The following is a 14,830-nucleotide window of genomic DNA, read 5'->3' on the forward strand; positions in this document are numbered from 1 at the left end:
GGTTAAATGCATGCTAGTCCTAGTTTCAACCGGATACGTATTTAAATCGCAGCAAAACAGTGGCTGGCACAGGTAACAAGACGAGCAAAAGGTGAAATGTATCACAATGTAATATGGTAATAACGGTGTTATAGTAATTTATAGCGTCGAAAGTTTTAGGCTATAGCAGTCGGCATAAGCAAATTCTCTTTTTCATCATTTCATTGATGATAACGGGATATGATTGTAGGGTTAACGCACGTTTTTTTGTGTAACAACATCTGCAGAATCCCAAGGGATTGGTTGGTGCACGAGCCCGTAGGGCGAGTGCACCAACATAGCCCGAGGGATTCTGCAGATGTTGTTTCACGAAACAAACGTGTGTTATCGCTATTCTTGCATAAAACACAACTAAAGTGCTGGAAATATCGAAAAAGCAAGACTATTCAGCTGACATTAGCCGATCGAAGTCGGCCGTTTCAGGTTGTTATGGACACATGTTTTATTTATGCATTTCCAGGGCATACAGAAACAGTGCATATTTTATACATATCAAACGGACATTCTTGTTGTGGTAATTTCTTTAATATTAAATATATGTAAAATAAGCAAGACTTCCCCTTTTTCCGATATATCGGTAGGAACTTTAGCTTTAAGGCTCGGAATTATGAGAAAAGGGCATACTGTACACGGCATCCTGTCTTTAGACAATTTGCAGGTGAGGTGCCGACAGAATACAATTCTGCTTGGTTTAAATTAATAGTCTGTCCCTTACGCTTTTTAAATGTAAATATTATCGTTTAATAGAAACTGGTATCGATACCTATATTCTTCATGTCGTTAAAAATGAAATCTCTAGGCCTATAACTAGAAAATTTTGCTTTGCACCCCACCCCATCGCGATTAAAGTTTGGTAAACACAAAAATTTGAATTTTTCCAACATCGATATAATCAACTTAGATTGGATTTATAAACTCAAACATGGTTGGTGAGATCTACAAATAAATTGAAAAATATATAATAAATACCTTCTGTTCATCAAATGTTCATTAACTATGGAAAAATTCTTCAAATTTTACGCTTCGTCATGTTTATGCTTTACATTACACACCATCACTACATCAGTAGACTGCATAGATGTGTAAAGTAGACACAAACATTTTTTTAAAGTTTTAGTGTAAGATTTAAAGTTAGCATGTCAACTTTCTCGACTCAAATTAATTTGGAAAACGAAACTGTATTTTTGTAAATATTGTTTGCCTATCATTTTCAGGGATTAAATCGCGGCCTGTAAACTTACTTTGAGTCTAATACGCGTAATAATACAATAATAAGGAACGTCAATTCAGTCGCGTATCAAGAGAGGTAGCGCTTATTACAAGTTAAAGTAAAGTTAGGTTGAAAAATGATATTTTTAATAAAAATGCAGATGAAAAGATTTCATAAATCTCGGACCTTTCGACTTCGGCCAGAATTGATTCGGGATCCATAATTTGCTTACGTTGGACCCGCAACAGCATATTCAAAACGTTCACCAACAGCGCGTGCTCACGAGAATCTCCTTGTTTGTACACGTTTTTTCCCTGTTTGTGCATGCCCGAAATCGGCAAAAAACAAAGGTTTTATGCAAGAATATTTGTACTAGATCATTGTTTCTTCGTTTGTAGATGATCACAGCTGCAGTTATAAAATAATAGTGATTATCTCCTGCTTAACATTTTAATATCGATAATTGAGACGCACCATGAGAAAACAGACATAGTGGGCTTGCGACCAGCATTGATCAAGACCAGCCTGCGCATCCTCGCAGTCTAGTCAGGATCCATGCTGTTCGCTAACAGTTTCTGTAATTGAAATAGGCTTTGAAAGCGAACAGCATGGATCCTGACCAGACTGCGCGGATGCGGTCTGGATCCATGCTGGTCGCAAACGTACTATGTTGATTTTCTCATGGCGCGGCTCAATTATTACATTGTGTAGACTTATCTTTAACTTTACTTTGGTTTTCTGCTGATCGCTATGTGACTCCTCTTTTCTTCGCTTCAAGACTAGGAACTTCCCAGGTGACTATCCGGAGCGACCGGGCACTGGCATAAAACCACCGGGTCAGCAGGATAGCTTATGGCATTTCCAACTCATTACAGTAAGAAATTAGCGGCATTTGCAACTTGACATTAAGTGTTGAAATAGTCTCCAATAGTAAAGTATATACTTTGGCAAAGCGAAGCATAGTTTAGGTAACCATTTGGATGTCTACCTCCGCTGCTTTCGTTAAATTTTCACCCCAATCAGCGTTGAAATACATATTGGGAATGAAATATAGATGTTAACAACGGATGTATCAAATGAAACGAAACTTGACTTAAGTCTGTTTCCATGCTATGGCCATATTGTTAGATAATTTCTGTTTCCCAGTACGTAATCAAAGCTTGAAATGTTTGGAAATAATATATGCAAAGTCTTCGCAGTTACTTCCAGCTTCAAGTATGGGGCTATACCAGAACGAATACATCTGGAATTTGCAAACGGTTATCACAAGTTAAAATTAACACATGTTCAGCTTTTGTATATGGGAACGAACTAGGTAGATATCCATTAAATATTAGAAGATATGTACGGATTATAAAGTAATTGTTAAAATTATCAAGAACAAATAATATATTGTTAAAAGTTGCATATATGCACGCACTAGAAAATAGTAATAAAGTACATTGTAACTGGGTTAGTAATGTTGGAAAACTATAAATTGATATACATAATATAAACATTGATATATTTGTGCAAGTATTTAAATGTAGAGTTATAGATACTCAGCGTCGCTGAGTTACCACCCTAATGGCCCTTATATTTTAAAAATCGCATTGGACTGTGTTAAAAGCATAATACAACTATATTTTTGACGCAACTGAGACGTCACTGGTGTAAAGATTTGTCAAATTCGATTAACTCCATTTGAGGCACGGGCTGCACGTGCAAAATGACTTTTTCCTGCAATGTCGACATGTACGAAAATTCTATCGCAATTCATTCAACGCACTTGAAAGTTAGTTGACAAACTAAGAGGAATACGTTAAAAAAAAGCCAGAATAGCCTTGCTAAGAATGCCACGTTTAAGGCACGATCAACGCCATAAGGCCATTGGCATGGTTGACGCCGAACTTTAAAGTCGTGAAGTTGCACGTGGTATGTGCTGTTCTCACCTGACAGTCATGAAATGGGTTAGGAGATATGATCAGATAGGGTCTATGAGTAATAGACCGCGGACAGGCCATGAAAAAGTGACGTCGATATTGTATAAAAAAGTAAAGAGGTATATATTAAGTGGTAACTTTTCAATGACGCTCAGTATATACCTAAAAATTCAGCAAATAAAAATGATAGTTTAGTGTGTTTGATGTTTTGCTAGACTGATTTGAAAAATTTGGACCTCACGCAATATTTCATAATGGGAGTCTATGAGAAAATCATAACTTTCATAACATTTTGCGAACAGAACTTTTTCTACTAAGTAGATTTTGATGAAACTTCTCACAGATGTAAATAAACATATGGCCTATAATTTAGTGAAATAACATTTATAGGTCCATGTGCTTATTTTTGAGATATCTGACCATGATTAAAGTGAACCGGACATTTCACGCTAATTTTAAAACGTTATTTTGAATTTTTTAACGTGCCATCATATTTTGACTTTAGAAATATAGCAACAGTGCCACTGTAATAAATTTACTCACATGTTTCCATTATTTCATAAATTGATTTTCGTTTCCATACGCCGAATCCAGGCTTTATTCTACGTTTTCCGGATAAATGACGTTACGCCGTCACTCCCGGTTTGAATACCTTAAGTAATAGTTCTGATCTTGATATGTATATGGTATTTAAGAACGAATTCCAGTATGAAAATTTTTTGAACATGTTACCAAAGGAGGGTCGTTTGTATTTTTGTAAGTTGCGTGTGTCAGCCCATCCTTTACTGATCCAAACAGGCAGATATGCAAGAATTAATACCCCATGCAATGAGCGTTATCGTATATGTTGTAACAAACTTCATATTGAAGATGAGAATCATTTTGTGTACACGTATATGCCCATGTTTATCTGTGTTCAAATACCATCAACTTTTAAACTCTGTTAGTAAATTTGAGTTGATAAAACTATGCAAATATGTCACGGAAGAATTATGTATTCGTAATGCTATTTTAAGTAAATCTTACTTAATATGTTCATCCACTATTAATTACCATATTATAAACTTCTCGTTACACATTATTATCATAAGTATGAGGGGCCTCCGTGGCCTAGTGGTTAAAGTCGCTGACTTCAAATCACTTGCCCCACATCGATGTGGGTTCGAGCCTTACTCGGGGCGTTGAATTGTTCATGTGAGGAAGCCATCCAGCTTGCTTACGGAAGGTCGGTGGTTCTAACCAGGTGCCCGCCCGTGATGAAATAATGCACGGAGGGGCACCTGGGGCCTTCCTCCACCATCAAAAGCTGGAAAGTCGCCATATGACCTAAAATGTGTCGGTGCGACGTTTAACCCAACCAAAAAAAAACATAAGTATGAACATGTACATGTTCATATTTCCTCTATCATATGACTATAGTCACACTATTACCATGTATATACACGTGACATGTTAAAAATGTTTTATCAAAGCCGTGGTGGCGGGTTTTGCTGGATTTATTTACTGTTTAAATGTTAATTTATAAATATACATGTATAAGAAACAAATGCAAATGCGCCTCATATCTAAGATTAACTCTGATTACCTGACCTTACATAAACTTCTCTAAATTGCTAGTTGAAAGTCAGTGATGTAATCATGGGCTGGAATAATTTATCATTGATAGATCTTGTATAATCTAAGGGGTCAGTGAATGGTTAGAGGTTGAATAAGAACTGCATGATCATTGATAATTCATCCGCATTATTCATGAATGGGACTACTTTGTGTAGCACATGAACATCATTGGATGTGATTTGGAATCAAATAAAGAAGCTATATGATTGTCAGAAATACACTTGTAACTTTGGTAGCGGGATAAACCTGCAACCAGAAACGTGTTTAGACGATGTACTTTATATATAAGTTGCGACATAATGAATGTCAAGCTAATTTCCATTTTCCCGTAAATATCACCAAGAAAAATTACTAAATTTCAAGATACTTTTAAACAAAAATGATTTATTAAATGCATGTTAGTGCTAGTTTCTACCGGATACGTGCAAATAGCAGTAAAAATATTGCGTTAAACAATGTACTATTCATAGGTCACAAACAAAAACAGAAAAATATTACCATCTAAAATGCCAGCAACGGTGTGATAATAATTAATGACGTCGAAAAAAGTGCAAAGGGATGTTTCAGACCATAAATCTGTCAGTCTGCATAAGCTAAAATCCTTCTCGTCATTTTATTAACATAAATGAGATATGAATATGTGTTTTAAGGACACTGTGTCTTCGACACTGCACAGCTTACCTAAACATAAATAATGACTGCTATTTTGTAGGTAAAGATCATGTTGCTCGTAATGAAATAACAAAAAGCACCTGTTCCACAATTTGATTCAGCCAGTATGTTACCATGTGTTGGCACAAATGCAAAAAGAAAAAAAGTAAGAAATCAGTATACAAGTGTTTGTTCGGTTCATATAAATTTACGTAGTTACCTATTTCAAGCATTAGTTTTTACTCGTAGCATGTTCATGAACTATATCATATCAGCCCTGACCTGAATGTCTTAAAGGATTAGAACTGTTTTCTGAGGTTAACGCTTATAACTTTAAATGACTGTCACCTAAGACACTGTTTTTTTTTTGTGCTTAAAAGCCGCGTTTATTTTTGTATAACTGAAAAATAAGTTGTCGTCGGAATTTAAAATAATGTTTAATGTGTGATGAGGTCAAAAGCATTAATGTGTACTTTAAACAGCCAAATGTATTGTATATGCAAGTCACAATTCATTCCTTATATGTACAATTTAGGCTTTCCTTTTCTCATTTTTGATTCATTGCTAATCACGTATTTGTTTGTTTTAGTGCAAGACTGAAATATCTTTGACGAGCGAACACTGGATGCTATATTTTCACGAGTAACATAGCCACGAATGAAAATGTAAGAGATGGTCTTTATGAGTGAAATAAAATATTTATCTTACATGTAAAACAAAACAAATTTTCTTTTTATTTCATATTTTGTCTAAATTGACCCAGTTAAAAGATTTTTACCATTGAAAAACATAACAGTGATAATACCAGATACATTTCACCCTAATAATGAATAATTGACTGAAAAACATATAATAAATGACACAGACTAGAGGCAGCTGTTAAAAAGCAGAAGTACGTGCGTCGCATCACAACACACACGTCCTTTTCTTATATAGGTTATTGACCGTTCCAAGGCAGTGCCCCTATTTTCAAGTTGTTTTTGTCCGCTTCGTATTTTATGTCACGTATATGTCCTGTTTGTTTTGGTATTTCTTTCCTCTCCCCCATCGCCTATTGCATTTACGCTCCTTTCCTTTTACTACAAGTGAGCTTAGGTATGGACATGTCGGTAGAAAACTGCTCTCATGTCTTATGATAGCCGATTGTTTTACTGCAGTGAAAACATATGGTGCATTGATTTATCATCACATTCTTTTCCGTATAAAAAATATCTAATTTATTTTGTTAACTTTTTATTTCAATGTCTTTGTTAGACCTATGCAGTATTGGCTTCTTTTCATAATGATTCATATAATTTCTGCTAGCCTGCATACTCTCAAATTAGATCATTAAATCATTTCTTTAACACTGATTACTTTTAACTAAACATAGCTACTGCATCTACTCTGCTTTGTACTGGTGTTTCGCTTCCTTTACAAAGTCAATTAATCATAGAATATTTATTAGGGATTGCAACAGGTGTTAATCATTCACAACATGTGCCATATACAATCTTTTTGTTATTTTAAATATGGCATAAACGAAGCAAACAGCTGATGTGGCTGCTTATGAAGTTACATTTCTATATCTTTTTATTTGGTTTGCTTTATTACACAACCCCGCATAAAGACATCCCTTAATTTAGACATCCTCATTATTACAGTTGCTGCCGCGCATCCTATTGCTCAGCGGCTCTTCCGTTACTTATAGATTCTGCTTTTTCGTTAACCTTTACTCTGCTAATTTTTTAAAATGGACTGGCCTATCATTCAATTTGGGGAGTACCATTTATTATTCGAAGGGGTGTTCACTGAAAATTTACTGACTACTGAATAGCGAACAGTGCAGACCATGATCAGTCGTGCAGGCTGATCTTGGTCTGCACTGGCCGCAGTGGATGAAAACAAACTGTTTGTGAACATGTTTTATTCGGTAAAAAGCTGGTTTCTATCTAAACGAAAAGCAGATGCAACGCAAAAGAGATGTTTATAAGTAAGAGAATATGTAGCTTTGTGTAGTGAAGAATGAATACAGTTACAGTTATTTTTTCTTTTCATTATTAAACATATTTGACTGTCACATAAGAGATGATATTTAGATTGAAAAGTTGAAGATGGACGATAGACCATCGCCAACACTTATAGCTCACCCTGAACCTTTTGGTTCAGGTGAGGCTTTTGGTCCAGGTAAACCTTTTGGTTCAGGTGAGGTAAGATCAATATCAGTGTAAAATAATTTTCACCAGTATGTAAAAGTATCTAGTATGTCTTCTTTCTTTTTCGGGTTACCTTAGTTCGAGACTTTCAACAATTTCAAAACTATTAACAATGAATCAATCACATCTAATTAGCAAACACAGTTTATGATTTTAGTCAATCAGAATGGCACACTTTCCTTTCATAAGAAAATGGAGTCAGTCACATTTTGACAGCGTGTAAATGAATAAGTTATCTCAGTGAATTGATTTGTATTAAGATTTAATTTATGTATTGTTCCATTCAAATATTCTGTGACTTTGTACACACACACTAATACGCATCGACGGCTGTAAAACGTCTCCCCGTACTTGGACTCGGTGTTGTTATGTTTTCTGGTCCTTTTGGATCATAGAGAACATTCGTTTGTACTATAATAGAATTCCATTTAAGCTGGTGCTAGGGCGTGTGATGGGTGTTGCACATTTGAGTCGACTCTGCTATAATGGTGACTGGTTGCGTTCTATGCTTCCAAAAGATATTTTCACAGATTTTATTACTTTGGTGTCATATAACCGACGATGTTGGTTGTATTACAACTACATATTCTGACAGTGTTTCATTAATTTTATTTTGTTGGGTTTAACGTCGCATAGACACACTTATAGGTCATATGGCGACTTTCCTGCTTTGTAGATGAAGGAGGACCCCAGGTGCCCCTCCGTGCATTATTTCATCACGAGCGGGCACCCGAGTAGAACCACCGACCTTCCGTAAGCCAGCTGGATGGCTTCCTCACATGAAGAATTCAAAACCCCGAGTGAGGCTCGAACCCACATTGATGAGAGGCAAGTGACTTAAAGTCAGCAACCTTAACATAATCACACTTACAACAATTCATTTTGAAATAGGGACAGACTGGTCATGCAGTTAAGCTAAAAGAAACCTCAAAGTATTGCGTTACAATTATAAAACACAAAATAAAATTGTCGATTACAATTTTTTCTGTGGAGCCTCAAGTAAAAGGATTTAATCGGACAGATATTAAGCTCCAACACTGAACAATTATGGCCTTGCTCTCTGCATTCAAAAAGAACCAAAGGGCAGAAGTAAAACCTACCTACATTTCTTCCAAAATTTGTAAACTAAAGAATAAATGCAAAATCAATAACTTTTACAACACATAACTAAGTATTTTCAAAGATGTCTAAACCTTCGCCCTTCTGTATCAGAGGTTAAATTCATATTAAATAGCAAGAAATGGCTAATCAAATGAAAATTTTCCGCTTTTGTACAACAAATCAATGATAATAAGTCTTGAAAAAACCCAGTTTATCTTACTAGATAAAAGAAATATAATGAAAAAAAATGTTTGGTCCTAGTGGGACTTGAACCTACGCCCTCCTGAAAAATTAGTTAAAGTAGTCTTATGGTAGGAAATGAATACTCTTCAAAAAAGGAGGTACGCTATTACGGGTCCGTCAATTTTCCTAGCTATCGTATTAGGCTGAACACCACTAAATCCGGCTGTTCTTTAATTTATATAAAATCCACACACTTTAAAACGGATTTTCGACATTTTCTAGCAAGATTTTCAGAGTCTTATATTCCCATAAAGAACTATATCGCTACTTTAGAAAAAAAGGTGGGTGTTAACTTTTATATAAGAAAATTTACACTTCGTTAAATACAACCCGCTGAATTTACTCCTTTTCGCTTCTTTCAATTTCTATTTTCAAAACATAAGATTCTTACGCCGTTTTTACATAGCATGCGATAGGAACATGCCGATTTCGACAGAATACTAAATGATACATACTGAAACGTTGGAGTAAAAGAAAACACGATGCTACTGAGAAAGGGCGCGAAGAAAGGGAGAAAGATAAGCACTATTTATATATGGACTACTTGTGAACTACTAGATCTGCGTATGCTTACATTTGATTTGGTAGTGATCTGCCTATTAGGGAAGGAACAGGACTAGACCATAATCAGTAACAGTCCGGCTTGAAGCGGGGTTCGAGCTCAAAATTTCATTCATACCAACAAGAAATCGCCCCTGCAGTCTTTCAGTGCTTTGATCTTGAAGATACATTAAAACTCTGACAGACATTAAAGCGATGTCATTTTATATCCCTTTGTCGGCGACGCCGTCTAAATTGGTTTTCGTTACCTATGCCACGTGACTTCAGTTTGCAAATCAAACTACTTGATAACGCATTATAGATAATTTATCAAAATGGAAGATTTATGAAACACTCTGCCTGATTGGACGAGAGTGTCAATTTCTTTCACTCTGTTGAGTGTGCTACGCTGAGTGAAATGTAGACAAACGACGCTGTTCACAGTTTTAAAGCTAACTTTGGCTCAGTATATTTAGCAAGGATATTGATATATCTCAAAATGATAAGTAAATTTAATAAAAATGATAAAAACCTGTTCAAATACCAACATATATCAAATTAAAGAAAGAGCTGAATACGGTCTGCGTATCACATGAATAAGGGTGTGATAAGAGTCTTTTATGTAGAGAAGTGCTTTTTAAAAGATTTTCCTTGTTACAATTGTCGTCTGTATATGAAAATGTTTCTTGCTTTTGTGACTTATTCAGATTGCATATTAAAATGAGTACTTGTTTGCTTTGATATATTTGTTATAAATTATTTAACTGATTTATTATATATGAATAATTTTCTTTAGTATGGTATGCAAATATTGAACTCAGTTGAAATCTGTTTTATTATATATATGCTATATAATGACTGAATCTCATCACACTGAAATGAAGGTACCCTACATACAGTTAATCTATGTGATTTGACTACGGTCAAACTTTGCTTATGAAACAGAAATATTGAAATAATTACAATTGTATATTTTGCTTGACCTCCACTTTTTTTATAGGTGTGACGTCATTGTCCAAAGATTCATGAATAGCGAATATGCTATTAGTTAAAGCGGGATCAGTTGGCCTATTTTAGAAATATATAAAAATAATAAAACAATCCTTTAATTGATTTTTTCTCATGTATTCTAATTAAACTTGATTTGTAGCATCTTTATTAGGCCCGCAGCCAACTTTGTTCAGCTGTGACATTTGACCCCTTTTAGGGGCTGCTAGAGCTAAACCTAGTAATGCCTTTATACAGCGTCTCATGAACAGCTTGGTGGATCTTTGTCATACTTGGTCTGGAGCATCATTATAAGGTCCTCTTCCAAATTTATTTATATAGGAACTTGGGCCCTATTAGGGCTCACTATAGCTAAAAGTAGATATGCCTTTCTTCGCATTAACCACTAAAATGTAATGGGTTTTTATCAAACTCGATGTGTAACAATATCGTAAGGTCTCCTGCTATTTTGTAACAAATGGGGATAAGGACCAATTTAGCTAAAAATATAAACACGTTTAATGACCTCTTCTCATGAACCGCTTCTTGAATCTTCATCAAACTACTGCTGTAATTATTCGTCTAAGGATAAACGAAACAAAATTGCAACCCTACGAAACCTTTGCGAAAAATTAAAAGAGAACCATATAAATTGTTAAAGTGCCGTGTTTAGTTTTGCAATTTGAAAAATGTTAGATGAAAGATGAATGTTAGATGAAAAATTCATAAACTTCTTTCCTTATTACAATTCGCCGACCATCATTTTTAAAGATATTTCTTGTTTCATGTAATGGAGTTTTCTTCAGGAATCTATTTTTAGATTTCTTAAGATTATTTAGGTTTTTCTATGTTCTATTTTAGGCTATTTGCGACTCATGACAAAAGCCATACCGCACGTACCGCACGTACGTTTCTCAATCTTATTGTGCTAAGTATATGCATATAATATTATAGGAATTTTTTCCTTTGGCATTAAATTCACCGTAATTTACCAGAACATTATCAAAAAATGCAAGTCCTTTCAACCTGATTAATGTTCATACATGACTTGGGGGATTGCATATCGAAGTATGGATGTTGTTTTTGTTACCTTTATATGTTATCTGATATTATGTCCCTCAATGTTTTTTTTTTTTTCAAAAATATTATCGCTTCTTTATAATCATTTATTAATGTTGACTGTCAAATTATGCGAAATCGTTACCAAAAGTTTAAGAGTAAAAGCCGATAGTTTATTCATAAAGTTTTAATTTGGCAACGTAGGGTATTTTTCACATTCTTTACTTCTTCTTCCTTTTTAGTTACTCCATTTCTTGTAATTGTTCTTTATAATACCTAAATTTTGTTTGCAATGTTCCTAACCAGAAGAAAGTCTGGTATTGCTCTTGATTGTACCCCTTAAAACTTACACATTGTAAGCAATTTCATTGTCCTTAGGATAGTCTCCTAAACACGGTATATTGATACGAGAGTTTACTTATTCATATGCAAATCCATGCTATATTAATTAAAGTCAATGAATCAACTTGGTTTTTTAGTGTTAACTCTGAAACCATGGTGGGGCCAATGATAAGGTTACAAACGTAGCATTAACAATTTTGAATTAACCTGTGACGTGTTTGCAACAGGTCACCTGTTCCTTTCATTGTTGATTTTGCTTTCGTTTGTCTATAATTTTACTTCGTTTATATTTTCAAGATATGTTTATGTGTACAAATCAATATTTACACTGTTACGGGGTTGCGGTTTGATTGGATTGCGTTCTCGGAACCTGACTTTTTTTTGTTAGAAATTAATCCTCCGTCTTTCAGATTCCCAAGTGAGAATAATGTGCCGTTTTTCTTACTAATTATGTTATCCTAAATGGAACAAACACAATGTATTTTTTCACCATTTATAGTCTGTAATATCCTTACACTACCTTCTCAAGTTAATCAAGATGATTCATCACAACAGTACCCTATGCTCGCCTTACTTTGATACGGAAAAACCATAATATCTAAGATTTTGCAAACATCTTCCCCGCACAGTTTTCATCCAGTGTTTTGTGGTAGCCAGCCTTTCTGTACTTTAAGTACTTTGATTACATTATGTCATTATTATGCTTTTGCAAAAAGTACAAAGATTCATTTTGGATGAAAAGTAATTCATAACGCATGGTTATCCTAGATTATATCGCATGTTAAATAATTATCTACTCATAGCTTACAAGCTGCAAGTGAGAAATATTACAATCTCATATGACAGCAGTGTAAATATTAATGACGTCGAAAATGTGCAGAGGTAAGATTTAACCATTAATCTGTCAGTCAGTGTAATTCCATTTCCTTGTAATGTGATATGATTATGTGTTTTATCAGTGTTTTCGGTACTGCACAGCCCATGTAGAAATAAATAACGACTGCTGTTTTGGGTGGCAGGGGAATGGTTTCGAACTATGGCACCGACCGATTTTTTTTAATCATTTGGGTGTTTAATGTGTATGAATATAAATGATTTGATTAGAGAAACACAATTCTCAAAGAAATCAATGCGTATTATATGTATGTAGCTATAAATAACAGATGCGAATATTTGGCTGTAGCTAGATCCATAAATATTGTGTCTTTATTTTTGGAGAAAGATTTGTGTTTTTTGCTGTAAGTGTCTTTGACCTGCTTTTTACCCTCCTAAAAACCACTCTGTGATAGACACTTTGCTTAGCAAGGCGTTTATAATATGAAAACAAGGTCAAATAATTTATTAAAACATGCACACTAGTTTATGACAAATGTTTGAAATGAGGAAAAACTGGCCAGATTTACTTGAGAGGCGGTTTGGTAGATTAAAATGCCAATTAAGTCTAGTTGTGATCCGAGAGGTCTCAAGTAATAGTATCGTTTTGAAGCACATATTACTGCCAGCACAAGTGATGATACTCTTTACCAGAGTTAATTTGAATATCCAGGTTTGAAATCGAGTTTTCCTATCCTAGTTGCCAAACCAAGATATAGTCATGTTAGTCAATAGTATGAATTTGATAAACATATACTTTGCTAAAGGAATATCATGAATATAAGAACTGACAAAGTGATTCATAGAGGGGTTCGCCTGTAACATCTGAATCTCACATGAATAGTGATGGTATGGTTACTCGTTAAGGTTTCAAGTTTTGAAAGTACCGTGATCAAACACGCTGTAATCTTTTGGGAGACACTGTATGAGCTAGATTTTTTCAAACATCAGTGACAGCGAAAGGACACTTCAGATTTTCCACCGACATTTAAACAATAGTGATGACGTCACTGTCACCAGGAATGTCTAATACGTATCAGCTGATCCAGCTGTCACCCATCAAATGGAGACCCTTTAAAAAGATTAAAGTACTTGCTATAGTAAATGTTTAAATACTCGATTCAGTAATTAATATGTATTGCTTTATTTGACTTGCAAATGTGAAAGGTGATATCTCACAACATTATGTAATACGTTTTTGTACGTAAACTCATTATAATTGAACAAGTTAATAAAAGTGCCACCCGACTTCAAAAGGTTTACAACTAATGAGGAAATATGGTTATTAATAGGGTACATTGATCATTTTTGCAACATTTTTCTTATGTTTTGCACGACATAACTGAAGATATAAATGCAAATCAAATGCAAATAGGATGATACATAACAGATACCGCATGTTTTTTTTAAATGATGACGGCTGCCTATCTCAACATATTTTTTTTAAATTATGGTATGAGCATTGCATACATATAAAGATTATTTCAGTTTTCAGTTAAAATTTCCCAAAATCTATCAAATGCAAATATAAACCTAGAAAATAAATTTAAATCAAAAGAATTATCTTGCGTTTGAAATGTTTTCATATTTAAGTTGGTAGGTGTTGACTGAGGGGATGGGGGGAAGGGGGATTGAAGGAAGGGTGGAAGGGTGAGGGGGGGGGGGTGAGTTTAATTACCTTTTTTTTATAAATCTAATACAGGGCTTTACCTCAATGCATTAGATCTTTTTGTTCCCTATATAGATTTCCAAGAACATACTCGAAAAGCGGAAAGTGCCATAAAATGTTCTTTAAATGTGATAAATTACCTTTCAGAGTAAATAGTGGGCATGGACATCTCTTGCTTTAATCACTTGTTAGGTACTCACAAGGATAAATATCCATAGGTTTGCGTTCCTTGCATTGTCACAACTGAGGGAAAAATTGTAACGGCAAAACATAAAATCATGATTTACGTTTGCAACAAAATATCATATTTTAAGGATGCATTTATCTGGGAATGATTTACCTTTCAAACACTGCTACGGTTGTTTTTGTCGGCGTAGTTTTT

The sequence above is a fragment of the Mercenaria mercenaria genome, chromosome 8 (genome assembly GCF_021730395.1).
Source record: "Mercenaria mercenaria strain notata chromosome 8, MADL_Memer_1, whole genome shotgun sequence".
NCBI lineage: Eukaryota > Metazoa > Mollusca > Bivalvia > Venerida > Veneridae > Mercenaria > Mercenaria mercenaria.